Raw genomic sequence first — 12,004 nt, forward strand, 5'->3', positions numbered from 1 at the left:
TGTTCAGGTATGTGGAAGTTGATTTTCTGTTGGAAATAGGTTAAGTTGAATAGTGAGATATGATGGAGTGATAAAGGATATTTATTGGGATGTTTGAGTATATGTGTACTTTCGGTCAGGTTACAGCTTATACATGAATGAAAATGTGGGTTACAAATATGTGGGTTGATGATGTGAATTATACATATTAATATGTGCTTAATATGTGTTTGAGATACAATTGTGAATTAAATTGATTATTACTTATGAAATCAAGAAAATGAGATATATGTGCATACTTGTAGAAATGTTTATGTATTTGTTTTAAGATAAGAAAATGATTTGATAGATCGATGCGAAATCAATAATGAATTACAATTGCCATCGATGAGCTAATGTTTATATGAATATAATTCAATAAGAGGACGTTATCCTAAACTATGCATCGGTAGAAATTTTCGGGGACGAAAATCCCTAAAGGGGGGAAGAGTTGTGACACCCCTAATTTGACCCTAGTCAGGAAGTGGTTTCGGGACCGCTAAACCAAGTTGCAGAAATAATTGAATATAATATTTTACGTCTAAAATATGTGATCATGCATGTGTGAAATTTGAATGCTTTGATTTTTGTCAATTTGAATGTGTTTCTAAATAAAAAGGACTTATGTGAGAAGCTTTGAATATATGTGTGGCTTATTTTAAGTGATTAATTATTGAATGATGCAAATAAGTGGGTTTGCATGCCAATTTGCCACTTTTAATGCTAGTGGCCGGCCAAGCTTATAAGTATGGGCATTATATGCATGGGTTAATATTATTATATTTATTAGTGGTGAGAAATATGTAATAAAAAAATGTATTAGATGAATCAAAGATGAATAAAAGAGTATGGGTAATAAAAATAATGTGTTAGTGGGAGGAGAAACCAAAGTTGGTTTATTCCTCCATTGCCGTAGCTAGGAAAGGGTGGAGAAGAAATTTCCTTTTGTTGTTAAAATTTTCAGCTAAGGAGATTGCTAGATCAAGGTATGTACAATGCTACTCTTGGGAAATGCATGCATAAATTGAATGGTTAGTTTGAATTCTACCTATTTCATGGCTCAAATTTTTGTTATTTTGGAAGATTGAAATTCGGCCAAGGAGCTTGAAATTCTTAGTAGTTGTTTTGATGTCATTAGCATGGAAATTTATGTTGGATGTGTTGAATTTGCTAGTTGTTTTGGCTTGGAAGTTAAGATTTAGTGTTTGATTATGTGATTGCCGAATGTGTGGATAGTTGAAGGAAAATTTGTTAAAATGCTTAGTAAATGGATATTTGGTTAATATTGTGTATATTAATTACTTAAAATATAAACTTTAAATGAGTACTAAAGGTTGTATATAAATTCGGCCTTGGGAGAAATGTTAGTATAAAAATGCTTGAAAGTTAAATAGGTGATTGCTTTAATGACCAAATGTGCCAAAGAATAATGCATGATCTAGTTGACCAATATGTTTTAAGGGAACATGAATAAATAGATTTCGATGAGCTATACATTCGGTTATAGTATGAAATGAAATGTTAATACATAGTTGCTAGTATGTATATGTGTGCTGGCCGAATTTGAACTTGAATAATGATTTGAGCACGATGTATTGTATTGAGATTAGGCTTAAGTGAAATTGTGATGAAATTGATTGGTGATATACATGGTTAAATAATATGTAATGCATTAGTTAGTAAAATGTATGCCATTTATGTGTGGTATTAAGTATATAATCGGCCTAAACATAGACATGCATATTCGGCCATAGGAAGAAGATTGGTGTTGCATGTATTCGGTTAGAGGCAAGCATATTGATGCTTTTGTCTTGGCTTAGAAAATTCGGCCAAGGGGGAAATATTAGCTAAAATGTTGAGTTTGATTCATGATTCCATATATATATGTGACTCTAATGCCTAAAGTATATATGGGCTAAGTACCTTGAGGTTTTCTTTTGATGTTCGAATGAATTGTATTAAATTGCTTGATGTGATTAAAAATGCATATGACCATTGCGTAGTTGAGCTAGAAGGTGGCCATATGACCAATCAAACTCCTTGTCATATTCGGCCATAAGCTAGCATAATGAGACTTCAATAAGTTAAATTTATTTGAATTAGCTCAAGAGCTTAGAGGACCACAGTTGGATAAGGGAAAGGAAAAAGTGATCGAATAGCCGCCGAAATTGTTCGACCACATCCGAGGTAAGTTTTAAGTGTTTAAACGTTGAGTAAATTCAATTATAATAGGACATGATGAGTTGATTTAATAAGATAAGATGTGGCCATGATATGTTCTAAGCTCAAATGGTAAGTTCTTAAGTGTTTGAGCTTGGGAATTTAAGGGTAATTTGAAATAGTCTGCTTCGGACAGCAGCAGTAACGTGACTTTAGAAAATCACCATAAATTTATGGACTTGAATTAGAGGCTGAATGAGACATGAAATTAAAGCTTAATGAGTCTAGTTTCAAATGAAATCAAATACAACACATTTTGAATTCTGTAAAATGAGAAATTTGATTCGTAGTGAAGAGTGGTCAGATTAGTCAAACATTGAAACAGGGGAAACTTTAAGAAAAATCTGGTATTGATTGGCCAAACATAGAATTCTGGAAATTTTATGGATGGAGGATATACGAGTCTATATTCAGGAAAAATTAACGGAAAGTGATTTGGAGTTTTGTAGCTCCAGTTATAAATAATTTAGTGACTATTTCTCAGGAAAAACAGCTTGTGCTGAATTTGAGATTATGTTGTGAACCTTGATAAACTTGTTTTAGTTGCTCATAAGCTATTGATTAAACGCATACTTGAATTCTAAATCGTGATAATGTAAGTTTATGAGTATTCGAATATGAAATGATAGTAAGGCCTAATGGCCGATGTGATGAATGTGAAAGTGTATATATGTGATAAGGCCTAATGGCCGATGTGATGAATGTGAAAGTATATATACGTGATAAGGCCTAATGGCCGATGTGATGAATGTGAAAGTGTATCTATATGTGATAGGGCCTAATGGCCGATGTGATGAATGTGAAAGTATATATACGTGATAAGGCCTACTGGCCGATGTGATGAATGTGAAAGTATATATACGTGATAAGGCCTAATGGCCGATGTGATGAATGTGAAAGTGTATCTATATGTGATAGGGCCTAATGGCCGATGTGATGAATGTGAAAGTATATATACGTGATAAGGCCTACTGGCCGATGTGATGAATGTGAAAGTGTATATATGTGATAAGGCCTAATGGCCGATGTGATGAATGTGAAAGTGTATATATATGTGATAAGGCCTAATGGCCGATGTGATGAATGTGAAAGTATATATATGTGATAAGGCCTAATGGCCGATGTGATGAATGTGAAAGTGTATATACGTGATAAGGCCTAATGGCCGATGTGATGAATGTGAAAGTGTATATATGTGATAAGGCCTAATGGCCGATGTGATGAATGTGGAAGTGTATATATATGTGACAGGGCCGAGTGGCCAACGTGATGGATGTGAAAGTGTATAAATGTGATAAGTCCCGAAGGGCATTTGTGTCAGTACTATATCCGGGTTAAAACCCCGCAGGCTTTATGCGAGAATATTATCACTGATTAATGTCCTTAAGCTTCGTGCTCGTACTATATCCGAGCTCTAAAGACCCGATGACTACGTGTGGGGGTTTTGTTCGGGTAAGACCCGATAACTTCGTGTGGAGATTATGTCCGAGTAAGACTTCGTAATAAGAATTGCTTATAAATATATTCAATGCGAAAGGTTAAACAGGTATGTACTCCAAGTTTATATGTGAGCTTGATTTGCACTAAATCATAAGGTAGTTATGTGATGCATACGAGAGCAATCTATGAGACTATTCCTATGATATGTGACATCGGATCAGTGTGAGAGGTTATGTGAAATCATACGATATATCTATGTCACATGAGCTCACTTTTATGTGAAAGTTTATCTGCCTATTGTATATGATGAGATGTGCATATTCGGTAAAGGGATGGTATGCCCGAAGGAAGGGTCAAATAAAAATACGAACAACTATGTTATAATTTGATTGTTATCTGTTGACACTGCTTAAAACTTACTAAGCATTGTAATGCTTACTCCGTTTACTCTGTTTCCTCTGTTTTATAGATCTCATTGCGAAGCTACAGGCTCGGGGATCGCCAGCAACTAGTCACACTATCACTATCCACTGTTTGGTACTGCTATGTTTTGGATTATCTTATGGCATGTATAAAATAGACTAGTGGCGGAAGAATATTTTGGTTAATGTATATAGCCATGCGAAAATGGCTTATATATGTTTGAGCATAATGTTATAATCATTTGGTATGGAATGGTTAATCGCTATCATAATTTGTGCTATTTATGCTAAAAGGGCTAGTTGAATCATGGAAACTATGAAATAGGTAAAGTCTACCTTAAAGGCAGATGCTGGCAGCAGCAGTGATGTAGATTTGGAAAATCACTAAAAATATTAGGATTGGAATTAAATAGTGAATAAATTATGTAAACGAACCTTGATGAATCTATTTTCATATGAAAGTAACAAAACGATTATATGGACAGTATGTTAAGAGATATTCAGGTTCTCGTGAGACAGGACCAGAACGGTTTCTGGATTCCCTGTTCCGACTTTGGAAATTCATTATAAATTAACCAGTGATAATTAGGATTCATGCCATATATGTATAGATTCCTCTCTGAGCCTAGTTTCTATAGAAACAAACGGCATCAGTATTGAAGCTCTGTGCACGGAGATATCCAAGTCGTAATGCGCAAAGGTCAGTGTAGTCGATCCCTGTAACATGGGAGACTTTGACTAATAAACTGTACTAATTGGCCAGACCAAAAATTCTAGAAAAAAATATGTAGATGGGCATATGAGTCTAGTTTCAGGGAAGAATTATGAAACTGATTGTCAAGTTGTGAAACTCAAGATATGATTTTTAAGGTGATAGTGTCGCAGTTAGCCAACTGCCTGGAAAATTTTAAAATGGATTGCGATAGTAGGCGAATTTAGTTTGTGAACCCCTCGTGTCCGACTCCGGCAACGGTCTCGGGTACGGGGTGTTACAGACAGCTTGGCTGGAATATGAATAAATAGTGGAATTAAGTGCAATTATGATTGTTTTACCTTGACATCATGATGTGAGAATTGGTAGAAACATGTTAATAAATTACTTGTTATTTTCATATGGACTTACTAAGCTATATAGTTTACCCCACTCCTTTTCCTTTCTTTAGTGTTGTCAAGTTAGCTCGGGGTTGGAGATCGTCGGACGCGGCATCACACTATCAAATTATCAATTTTGGGGTATCGATAAACCGTAAATTTTTTCAAGTGAGTGGCATGTATAGACACTTATTCCTTTGTGTTATGTGTTTAATGGTTTGGCCAAATGTATTGGCCTACAATGATTCAAGTATATATAGACATGAGATGTGTGGCATATATTGGTTATGGGTTTGTAAACCTATTTATCCATGTGTAATGTGCTAACACCTTGAAATGTGATCATGTGCTTATATGTACCGAGATCTTGAGTGATGTGGTTATACTTGTTCTATAATTAAGTTAAAGTTAATTAGTATGATGATAACCGTGGTATAAAAGTATAAGTGGTATTATAATAGACATGGCCAAATGGGTATGAGAAACATAAGTATGATGGTATGCAAATGTTATGTTAGTAACTTAATTGAGGATGTTTAATCTTTAATTGGATACCATGTTCTATGCCTTTGATGTTGTATAAGTGTGTGAGGGATTAAAGTTGACTACGGCTTGGAAAATAGCCTAAGTGTTGGCCACACGGACAGAGACACGGGCGTGTATCTCAGTCGTGTGGAAGACACGGCCTAGCACACGAGTGTGTGTCTTGGCCGTGTGACCTTAAAATATTGCTGACGTCATAAACAGAGAGTTACATGGCTGGGGACACGAGTGTGTCTGAGCCACACGGGCGTGTGTGACCACACGACCTAACCATACAGGCGTGTGACTCTCCAAAACTAGAAATTTTTCTAAGTGTTGTAAAAAAATTTGTAAGTTCTTAGTTTAGTCCTTATCCACTATTGTTGTATGTTTTGGGCCTCGTAAGCCCATATAAGGGACATTATGAATATGAATTAATGTTTTTAAGTTGAACGAAATTTTTTTATGACCCGATTTTACATAGTTGTGTACGTCTAAGTCCGGTAATGCCTCATACCCTGTCCCAGCCTCAAACTAGGTAAGGGATGTTACATTTAATGGTATTAGAGCTATGGTTTAGTCGATTCTTGGACTAACCTAGTGTAATGTGAGAGTCTATCTATACATGCCAAATAATATGTGATAGTGTGATGTCTCCCGACGAGGATGAGATCTATCTCACTTAGATAGAGATACTCTCCAATCGAGCTACATCCGACCATGTTGATATTGATACTAAAGTATCTGAGTAAAGTACACTTATGATGAATTGAGGCTTATAAAAGTATGAATAAAGGTTTATGATGTGTATGCGATGATCTACGAGATGAAAGTTTATGTTATGATCAGCTCATCCATGTTTGTTTGGCATTCATATGACGTCATGTGCCTGACTTGTTTGATTACGTGAATATAATAAGTAAAGTTACTCAAAAATTGACGAAATGTGTCTTTTTGTACACTTGTTTGAATAAATGCAACCAGTAAGTTTTTGTAACATAAATACGTATGTTAATTTTCCTGAGGTGAATTGCATAATTAGGATGATGTTATGTTAATGATGAATGCAAAGTCATATGTGTGTAATTATGGTAGTCAAGTTAAAGGCTTTACGACCTCACCTCCCTACCAGTGTTGCTCTATGATGAAACTTCACAAGAATTATATTGAATAAGTTCACAAGTATGAAACTAAAGAGGTCAGTGGTGAAATAATTGGTAATGTATATAGAGATTCGAATGGTTTGGAAAGTGAATACAGTTTTGGAGGAAATATCAGAATGTTTTAAAGATTCTACATATCATGTAAGGTCATGGATAAAGAAGAAAATTTGTCTTGGCTATTCGATTCAATTGGGTATGAAGTCTAAAGGTATGTTGCTGAAATTCCTTCCGAATTGGTTTTCATTAATGAATGGAATACTATGGGGTTCATGATAATAGAATTAGTCATAGAAATGAAAATTGAGTTGTAAAGATGTTTGTGTGTAATAGTTGTGATTGAGTAAATTATGATGACTTTTCTGGGTGTTCCATATATTCAATTATCCTCAGGAGTTTATATGATCATTTTCCTTCTGATGAAAATCTTATTGTATGAGTATGTTGACTAACTCTAATGTCAAATGAAAGCATTGTGAGTCTGTTTGAATTACAATCGACATTTTCTTATCTCTCTGGAATTCTATTCTATTATGTCGGGGAAAAGACGATGGTAAAAATTTATGTGAGGTTACTCTTCTATTTCTACTGGATGATGCTTTGTCTTACGTGTATATATGGAAATTATATTATCTCTATTACAAAGGAAGTCCTGAGCTGATAAACAGTGTTTTTCTTCTGATTTTCTCTATGGGATCATCCTAATCTTTATAATTATTTCCTTATGCGTTATGTTCTCGGATTTCTGTTATGATGTCATATTTGGGTTTTTTTGTCGTCTTTATTGTGTAAATTATCAGACATGGCTCATCTTTAAAGTATGTTCTTTAGTCTGTGATTACTATGTTTATTATGATTATATTCCTTGATTTGACAATAGGAATGAGGTGATTCTGGTGTCTGGATTTCTCTGATTTTCGTGGAAGGAATTATCTTTGGTAAAGGTATAAATAATGAGAGCACAAGCTCAAAATTATATGATGGATCTCTTCCCTCAGGTAAGCCTGACTAAAGTTAATGAGTTAAATCGGATATTATGTTTCTTCGAGTTAATATGGTTGCAAGACCTTCGATTAACATGTTAAGAGAAACCTGAAAGACTGTGTGTATGAGTTGCTTTATTACCATAAAGAAAAGAGTATTTTGATATGTTATTATTCGGCAGTTGAAATCAATTCAGTTGTTTTGTCAAATTGAACTACTCAATGGAAATATGAATTGAGTTACATGTACTTAAAGTATCTTCGAGTATGGTAATAAATTTTGTGTATTCACGAGTATGTAAACGGATAGTTTGAATGAAGAAATGGTATTCTCGAAAGTATGATACAGAGATATGCCTATTGGATTAACCTAATCGAGTAATATTATCATGATTAAAGTTGTTCTGCTTGATAAAGTTACAGCATGTAAAATATTGAATGGTCTGCTGCATGTTGCCAAAGTTGAAACAGTTGAAGGTATTATTAACCGAAGTTCTAGTTCCGAGTTTAGTTTGAATTAAGTGATGAATTTATGAATTTCAGTGATGCACTATCAAACAGATTGGTATGTGTTTAATTACTAGAATGTAAAGTGATGGTTCCATTTTTCAGACAGTTAATGTCACATTAAAAAGAACGGTTCGACTAGTAATTTAAAGACTATCACTATTATGTCGACATTGAGAATTTGATGACATTGTTTATTCGACGAAGATTGTCACATGTTCCCTGATCTCAAAAGTTTAGTGTATCTAACGGCATAGAAAGATCTAATTTTAAGACAGTGGAAATGATTTGAGATATTGAAAGATTTCGAGTAGTTATCGATTAATCATGAAGAAAGCAGTTATAGTTGAAGATACTTGGATGGAAAATCTTTATTTATTTTTGTGAGTACAGGTTACTTGATTTATCTTATTTGATGATGGTCTAATTATAACTATATTAAATGCTAAAGCGAGGTTTTCTTTGCGAGGCTAACAAGCTCAGAAAATATGACAGCGTGGGGTAATCTAAATGAGTTCAAAATGAGATCACTCCTAATGTCGAATTTCAGGTCGGACCTTATTCCTATTATAATTATTGTCCTGAGAAAGAAAGTTGCGAATAGATGAACCCGAGCTTATGCAGAAGCTTTTATACGAGACTCAGCAGTAAAACGTTTGTTTATTCCAAAAGTAATAAGATGTGTAGTTATGTAAAGTGGATGCGTTAGTGAGTGCGTACATTACATGATATTTTCGATTTGTATTCAGATGCTGGTTTGCTAATAGATAAAATTCGATAACCAAGTATACTCAATCAGTGATGGTACGGGAGTGATTAAGAAGTAGAATTGCTATAGACTTCGTACCAAGATTATTTTATCTCTAAAAAGGAAGATGTTATCTGGATTGTGGTTGATATGATTTGTGATTCTCAAAAATTTGTGAAAGTAATTCATAAGAGTTGAAAGCGACTTCTTCTGGTAAGATTTTCGGGGACGAAAATCCCTAAAGGGGGAAGACTTGTAACAGCCCGATTTTGGGCCTAGTCAAAACAGTGGTTTCGAGACCACAAATCTGACGTAATAAAATTTATTTTTATTATATTTTTATGGTCTATATTTCACAAAATAATTTTTTGAAAATTTCGTTTGAAAATTTTGACGTTAGGGCACTCAATTTAGTCAAAATGACTAAATCGTAAAAAGTGTAAAAGTTGAGTTCTACATGCTAGAGGTGTCTTATTGTCATGAAATTTTAATTTGGAGGTCCTTATATGGTAATTAGACCATTGGTTAATTTGTTGGCCAAAAATGGACATGAAATAGGTGAAATAGAATATTTTTAAGGTAGGGGCATTTTGGTCATTTAGTAATTAAAATGAATTAAAAAAATTAAAAGCCAATATTTGTCCATCTTCAAGCTATGGCTAAAACTTGCATGGATAAACCATGGCTAGGGTTTTTCAAGCTTCCGAGCTCGATTGTAAGTCCGTTCTAGCCTCGTTTTTAATGATTTTTACGTTTTTACAATCCCCGTAACAAGTTCTATCTATTTCTACCATTTATTTGAGCTAGGGTTGATGTTCAAAAATTTATCCATGTGCTACATGTGTGTATTTTGATGTTTAAGGGAGGAATATGAATGTTTGTTTTGTGCTAAACGACTTTTACTATGTAGTTTTCGGTGAAAATGCTAAAAAGGACTAATTTGTAAAAGTTATAAATTTTTTCATAAATCAAAAAATGATTTGGCTAGGCTTAAAATGTAAAGAAATTGAATAGAAATCATTTTCCGAGCATAGGGGTAAAAGTGTAAATATGATAAATTTTAGGGGCAAAAATGTAATTTTTCCATAATATGATTTTTGGGTCACATTGACTAATGTGACTAAGTAGTAAGCTAAATGTGATATTTTAGACCAAAGAAAACGAGACTCAGGCCTAGAACGGGGAAAAATAAATATTTGACGGTTAGGTCTTTTTCACCATTTTTGGTATCAAGGTAAGTTTGTATGAAAATAAGGTGTAATATCCTGATTTTGGGCCTAGTCGGAATAGTGGTTTCGTGACCACAAAATCCGAGATGGAAATAATTATTTTATGATTATTTTAAGGTCTATGATATGATTGCATGATTGTGTGAAAATTTCGTGAAGAAATTTTATGCATAAAGTGCTTAAATTGAAATTAGGGACTAAATCGAATAATTTGCAAAACTTGTATTCTAGAAGTTTCTAGTATGAAATTGTTTTGAAATATTAATTAGGAGGTCTTAAATAGAAATTTTACCAATTTCTAAGTCTATGGACAAAAATTGGACATGGATGGAATTTTTGGAAAGTTTAGTAGTAAGGGCATTTTGGTCATTTAGGGGTAAAATGAATTAAAATACAAAATTAAAAGCTAATTTTGCTCATCTTCAACCCCATGGCCGAATATAGCAAGGAGAAACCATGGCTAGGGTTTTTCAAGCTTCCAAGCTCAATTGTAAGTCCGTTCTAGCCTCGTTTTTAATGATTTTTACGTTTTTGGAGTCCCGGTAGCTCGATTTAGCTTATGCTAGCAATAATTTAACCTAGGGTTTATATTTGGAAAAATACTCATAGGTGAAATTTGTGTATTTTGGTGTTTTATGATAGAATATGAGGTTTTAAATTATGTTAGACAACTTGTGCTACTCGGTTTTAAGTGAAAACGAGAAAAAGGGCTTAATCGGTAAAAATACCTAATAGTCATAAGTACATGTTAGAGTGAGAATTTGATGTTTCCATAGAAGGGAAAAACGATCAGCATGTCATAAAACATAAGAAAATAGGCTGAAGTTTAATTTACGAGCTTTGGGGCAAAAGTGTAAATATGCAAAAGTTTAGGGGCAAAATTGTAATTTTTCGAAAATATGATTTTGGGTCAATTTGAATAATGTGAGTCCTAATTAGACTATATTTTAAATGATAGAGCAAGGAAAACTAAAATTCGGGCTAAAATGGGAAAAATACCAAGTTGTGGACGAAATGGTAAAAGTAGCCATTTTCGCATACGAGGTAAGTTCATGTGTAAATGTAGTAACATAATTGTCATTTTAAGCAATTTAATGTTGTTTATATGATATGATGCCGATTATTATCATGAAATATTATGCTTTGTGGTTATTGTTGAATAATATGTAATTATGTGAATTACTTGATGAGTATGAACGATCACCGAAGTATCGATTTCGATATTCCGTGGAAGACGGCAAAGATGTGAGATCGAGGAAAAAAGCCCGTTTGAACCTTAGGAATAGATTAGGATACAAGTGACATGTCACTGGGATATTTGGGCATCCGAACTCGTTGAGTTGAGTCCGAGTTCACTTATGGATGTGAGCGTCCGAACTCGTTGAGTTGAGTCTGAGTTCGTGAGATGTAACTAGGCATCCGAGCTCGTTGAGTTCAGTTCAAATTCACTTATGGATGCGAACGCCCGAGCTCGTAGAGTTGAGTCCGAGTTCGCTTATGGCGGGGTTACATGGTAGCTTGGGTAAATATGTGGCACTTATGTGCAAACTTTCCATGTATCCAAATTATATTCTGATGTGTTCAACGGGTAAAGTTCTACTGAAATGGAGGAATACTCAAGATGAAAGGGACGTATTGGTAAGTGTTGTGAAATGGGTACCTT

This window comes from Gossypium hirsutum, chromosome A06, assembly GCF_007990345.1.
Source record: "Gossypium hirsutum isolate 1008001.06 chromosome A06, Gossypium_hirsutum_v2.1, whole genome shotgun sequence".
Classification (NCBI taxonomy): domain Eukaryota; kingdom Viridiplantae; phylum Streptophyta; class Magnoliopsida; order Malvales; family Malvaceae; genus Gossypium; species Gossypium hirsutum.